Raw genomic sequence first — 6706 nt, forward strand, 5'->3', positions numbered from 1 at the left:
GGGCAGTAGGACAGGATGGGTATATTTATTTATAATAGAGGATAATACATGTGTTATCTGTTAATAAGCTCTCACATTGACTTAAGTTCTCGTAAATGAGATGAAGCCGGAGCTCTGATATATAATACTTCGTGTGCGTATACATTTTACGAATGTGAATGGTGTAAGACGCTCGCCAGCAATCCAGCACCACAAATCGGGACGAAACATCACAATGCCTCCGCACAAATACACGCTGTATCCCTCAACCAGGCTCTATTATAGGAAACAATACTAGGTAAATATGTATACCACTCCATCGAAATTGTTTAAAATGTTTTCGATAAGTGTAAAAATAACTGAACAGTTCTATGAACCACTGTTGAAGTAGATTGATACAATAAATCACATTCTTCGGATACAGTGATATGTCGAGGCTACATTTCAATTATAACTGAATTGGATTGCTGGAGCTCTTTTTTCATCTCATTTACGAGCACTTAAGTCAATGTGAGTGCTTATTAACCGATAACATATGTTTTATCCTCTATTATATTATAAGTAAATATCCCCATCCTGTCCTACCGCTCCTTACAATCATAGCACTATTTACAAAGCTGTATAACGTCGACAGATGAAAAGACTTTATGATATAAAGCTTATAAGTTGTATCCTTGGTGTGCAGTATCTTTGCTATGTGCACAGACAGTATCTTCAGTAAATGTATTTTGGCGCCAACAGACTTAGCTCCACATGTTGTCAGTGCACCTGAGCTTTTATTTGTGATAGATTATTAGAACGATGGTGACATTGACAATACAGCATATATTTAAAAATATTTTACGATGTAATAAGTGTCGTACACGGCGGATCTTGTGGGACACTCGCAGTCAAAATACTGCATTTTGTCGTCTTGAGTACTGTACTGCACTGTAGCAGTTTTTTCTTTGTATGGTTCCAGCTTCATGGGGCTACGTTACCTGGAAGTGATAAACCATGTAATAATTTCGTTCTTAAGTACTGCAACCAAGTGTACATTAAAATGTGTCTTGTAACGTACATTGAACTAATATGCTTTTATACCTGTGTTTAAATGCAATTCAACTACAGCATTCAATGCATGTATTCAACAGAGACTAACGAAATCACGTAATTGTCTATGAAGTTGAGAGGGCCCTCCAGTTATATTGGGCTCGTTGCAAGAAACTCAGCCATAAAACTGAGGACCACAATATCAGTTCATTATTTTGTACATAAAGTACAACAGTATTATATTAATTTTCGTTTTCTTGTCCAAAGATTGAAAGTTCAGTGTTACATTTAGTGAAAATACCCCAAAATTCGTTATATGCGGCGTGAGTCATCTAAATGTTGCACCTCAATTATTGCGGAATGGAAAGTGCTATTGATATGGGGTTTTCGCAGATTGGATTGGTAGTCAGGGGCTCGAATTGTTAGCCAGTATAAAAGTTGTAAAAATACTTACAAAGTGTATTTTGTGCAAACATAAACTTTTTAAAATGCAGCAGCCCATATTGACGCCGAGCGATGTGGCCCAGTGGTTAGCACACTGGAGTCGCATTAGGGAGGACGACGGTTCAAACCCGCGTGCGGCCATCCTGATTTAGGTTTTCCGTGATTTAAGAATTTTTAACATCGTGCAGCCCCGTCAGCAACTGTGATAATTAAACATATAACACGTCAGGCTCAGTTGCAAATATAAACCAATCTTTATCTAGGTTTCAGCCAAAATAGGAGTAATTTGGCCTTCTTCAGAAGCTGCTGACACTAAAATATTGCATTCCAAAGTTTGACCATGCTCCGACATAGTCCGCGCATTGAGGCCTGGTTTTTCTCTTGAGCTAAGTAATGTAGATTCATGATTGGGTACTATTGTGCTATAGTTTTATACCTGACATGGCCAAACTTAAGCATGCAATGGTTAAGTGTCAATAGCTGCTGAAGAAGGCCAAATTATTTTCGCTGAAACCTAGATACAGATTGCTTTCTATTTGCAACTGAGGCTGACGTGTTGTATGAAGGGCTTATTTAAATAGTGGTACAAGTCCATTACCTCCACATATCTGTCTATAATCTTCTGACATTAATGGTCCAAACAAACAGAAAGAAAGGTTCATATATAGCAAGAAGCCATATGCTTCAATATTTCTGGCATCTCAACTGCAGATTTTTCAGCGCTCATTTAACTTTAGGATTCTGTATCTCAGAATGAACGGAAACGGACTTGTACCACTATTGAAATGAGCCCTTCATATGTTTCCGTGATTTCCATAAATCGATTCAGGCATATGCCTGGATGGTTCCTCTGAAAGGGCATGGCCGATTTCCCTCCCTCTCCTTCCATGACCAGATGGGACCGATGATCTCGCTGTTTGGTCGCCTCTCCAAAATCAACCAAGCAACCAATTCCCTATTGACATTAACAGATTACAAATAGGGTAAATTAGAATGTAAGCGGTGTTCGATGTAGGAGTCTAGTGGTAGTGGGTTAAGAGACATCGTATTGTGTAAGGTTTCCACACCGACACTTGTTTGCGCCATTCAACCCGAGTAGTTGCTACGTAAGATGTTATGTTTGCTTACAGTGTACTTGTGTATTCCTCGAGTGCATTGCGACTTGCTAGTCATTTAGTATGTGTCAGCCTTAAGGAGTAGTTTGTGAGTGGACCAATGCAGAAAAAGCCGACGTGCTCATCGTGTATGGAGAACGTAGGAAGAACGCAATTCGCTCTTCTACGGTGTATGCGCCAAGATATCCCAACAGAATTCAACCATCTCGACAACTATTTATCAGCCTCTTCAACCAGTTCCGTGAAAGTGATAGTGTAACAACTAGACTGTTTAACAGAAGAAAACAAGTGGTGCCAGAAAAAGGGGAAAGTAATGTTCTTGCTGCTGTTACAGCTGATCCGCAGATTAGATTCCGCGCAATCACACAAGGAGTATTACTCATGCAAGTGTCCTACGCATTCTCCATCGAGATAGGTTCCGTCTCTATCACGTCTCTCTGCATAAAAAGCTGCTTCAAAACGATTATGAGAATCGTGTTAAGTTTTGTACATGGACATTAAGACATGGTGCTCCAAGTTTATTGTGTTCCTTGTTTAGTTCAAAAATGGTTCAAATGCCTCTAAGCACTCTGGGACTTAACATCGGAGGTCATCAGTCCCCTAGACTTAGAACTACTTAAACCTAACTATCCTGAGGACATCACACATCCATGCCCGAGGCAGCATTCGAACGTGCGACCGTAGCAGCAGTGCGGTTCCGGACTCAAGTGCCTAGAACTGCTCGGCCACAATGGGCGGCCCTTGCTTAGTGATGAAGCCACAATTACCATCAATGGCCAGGTAAACCACCGAAACATGCAGTATAGGTCTGCTGGCAATTCCCGTTGGCTTCATCAGGTGGAACGTCGGCGTCCGTGGAGTAAACGTGTGGTGTGGGATAGCAAACCGGATAATAGGCCCGCGTTTCATAGATGGAACACTGGACGCGCTAAAATATCGCAGACTCCTAACAGACCGTTTCCCGCGGATGCGAGACTAGTAGAAAGTTTGGTGCCTACGTGATGACTGTGCTCCTCATAACGCACGAAGTACTACAGCGTGTCTTCACGAGTGGTTTTCAAGTAGTTCGATTGGAGGAACAGGACCTGTACGTTGGCCGGCCCATTCCCTGGATGTGACGTCTGTAGCCTTTTTTCTGTGGAGAAAACTGAAAGACGCTGTCTGCACGGACATACCAACTACTCCTGATGAAATACAACGGACGTATCACTGCAGCCTGCTAGGACATCTCCGCTGAAATGCTAGGACGTGTGCAGCGTCCGTTCCATAAGACTGGAAGCGTGCATTGCTGCTGCATGTGGTCGTTTTGAACACAACCTGCGATCGTCAGTTGTCTCGTTACTGGTCAGCATCCACAAAAGCGTATGCACTTGTGTTGTTCTTCAGTGTGTGCTACCACAGGTATTGCGCAAGTGTCGATGTGGGAACTTTTCAAACCACGACGTCCCGTAAACGACTAGCACTGGAATCCTACAACGAACACCACTCACAATCTAATTGACCGTACTTTTAGTGGGTTATTGCCAATAGGCATTTCTCCATGTACTAAAATACACGTTCTTGGTATTATTACATGTTTCATTATTATCTAACAGTACGAACCCGTGACTACCAATCAATTCGCTGAAAACCGCACATAAATAGCAGTTTCCATTTCCGCAACATTTGAGGTGCGAGTTTTAGTTGATTCACCCAGCATACACTACACAACATTTACAAATACAAACACGTATGAAGACATACTGAGCGGTGTCATGTACTTTAAAAACACCCATATTCTAAAATGTGAACCCAAAAGAAAAAAAAAAAATTGTCAGTAATGTCATAATACAAATTAAATATCACTCATAAAAATAAATCAAGTAAAAAGAGAGATTTCTGCAGGAGCCAGTAGGGCTCTCTCTGGCTACTGTTCACCACAGCCTGCCTTGCCCTAGCAATGCTGTGCTAATTGCCGAAAGGTTTTCACTGATGCCCTCCTGTCCAAGTCAACAGCCACTAACGAAATCAGGTTGTTACTGGTTAGTGATCAAAAGTGACAGATCTGGGCAGGCTAAAGTGAAGAGGAGAATCACATTGTTACACGATTTGAACAGCCAAGTTTTCTGCAATAAAATGCACTCTTGCCTAACCTACATCTACAGCTACATCTAAATGCTTACTCTGCAATTCACACTTAAGTGCCTGGCAGAGGGTTCATCGAACCATTTTCATACTACTTCTCCACCATTTCACTCTCGAATGACGCGTGGGAAAAGGAACACCTAAATCTTTCCGTTAGAACTCAAATTTCTCTTATTTCATTATGATGATCATTTCTCCCTACGTAGGTGGGTGTCAACAAAATATTTTCGCAATCGGAAGAGAAAGGTGGTCATTGAAATTTGGTAAATAGATCTCGCTGTAAAGAATACCGCCCTTGTTTAAATGACTACCACCCCAAATCGCGTATCATATCAGTGACACTCTAACCCCTGTAACGCGGTAACACGAAACGAGCTGCCCTTCTTTGCACTTTTTCGATGTCCTCCGTCAATACTAACTGGTAAGAATACTGCACCAAGCAGCAATATTCCAGCAGAAGACGGACAAGTGTAATGTAGGCTGCTCTTTAGTGGGTTTGTCGCATCTTCGAAGTGTTCTGCCAACAAAGTGCAGTCTTTGTTTCGCCTTCCCCACAGTATTATCTATGTGGTCTTTCCAATTTAAGCTGCTCGTAATTGTAATTCCTCGGTATTTAGTCGAATTGACAGCCCTTAGACTTCTGTTATTTATCGTATACCCAAACTTTTTCGGATTTCTTTTAGTACCCATGTGGATGACCTCGCTCTTTTCTTTGTTTAGTGCCAATTGCCACTTTTCGCACCATACAGAAATTCTCTCTAGATGATTTTGTAAATGGAATTGATCGTCTGATGATTTTACTAGACGCTAAATTACAGCGCCATCTGCAAACAGTCTAAGGGGGCTGCTCAGATTATCACATAGATCATTTATATAAACCAGGAACAGCAGAGGGCCTATGACACTACCATGCGGAACGCCAGACATCACTTCTGTACTAGTCGATGATTTACCGTCTATTACTACGAACGGTGACCTCTCTGAGAGGAAATCACGAATCCGGTCACACAACTGCGACGATACTCCATATGTGCGCAATTTGATTAATAGTCGCTTGTGAGGAACGGTATCAAAAGCCTTATGGAAATCTAGGAATATGGAATCGATCTGAGATCCCTTGTCGACACCACTCATTACTTCATGAAAATAAAGACATAGCTGTGTTGCACAAGAACGATATTTTCTGAATCCGTGTTGGTTAATATCAATAAGTCATTTTCTTCAAGGTAATTCATAATGTTAGAGTACAGTATATCCTTCAAAGTCCTACTGTAAATTGAGGTCAGTGATATGGGTCTTTAATTGAATGGGTTACTCCTATTTCCTTTCTTTGATATTGGTGTGACCTGTGCTGTTTTCCAGTCTTTAGGAACAGACCTTTCATCAAGTGAGCGGTTGTATATGATTGCTAAGAAAGGCACTATTGTGTCTCATCTGGAACGGAAGATCTGACTTTCTTAAGTAATTTGTTTCGCAGCAGCTAAAATATTTACTTGTATGTCACTCATGCTAACAGCTGTTACTGTACATTATTTTCTGAAATATTCTTTGAAAGGAGAAACGCACCAGAACATCATGGAACAAGATGTCGTATTAATGGATTCTCCCGTTATATTCAAGCTTTCTTAAGGTTAATTATGTATATAGTTCGTCTATAGGTTTTGATGAGTGAGTTTATTAGTATCCAAATATGTGATATTAATTGCCGTATCTTGGTGTACCTGCGTTGACTTAGAAGCTTAGATTTTTTACACAGCCATGGGGCAGTAGACCTTAGTACATGACAGAAGTTTCAATTTGATACCTGTAACTTTCCGTGAGGAAAAGAGCTCTTAACTAACATTTTTACCGATTGATCTACGAAATCATAATAACACGTCGGCCTTTAAACTATTTTCAAGTGAGTCACGGTCACGTCTGGTGTTGTGAACTGAAATTTACTTCACATAATTCTTTTGCCGGCTTTTCCTGTTTATATAGGAATCAATCTGAAGATTACCTACGAGGGTCCC

This window comes from Schistocerca serialis, chromosome 9 (genome assembly GCF_023864345.2).
Source record: "Schistocerca serialis cubense isolate TAMUIC-IGC-003099 chromosome 9, iqSchSeri2.2, whole genome shotgun sequence".
In the NCBI taxonomy this organism is placed as follows: Eukaryota; Metazoa; Arthropoda; class Insecta; order Orthoptera; family Acrididae; genus Schistocerca; species Schistocerca serialis.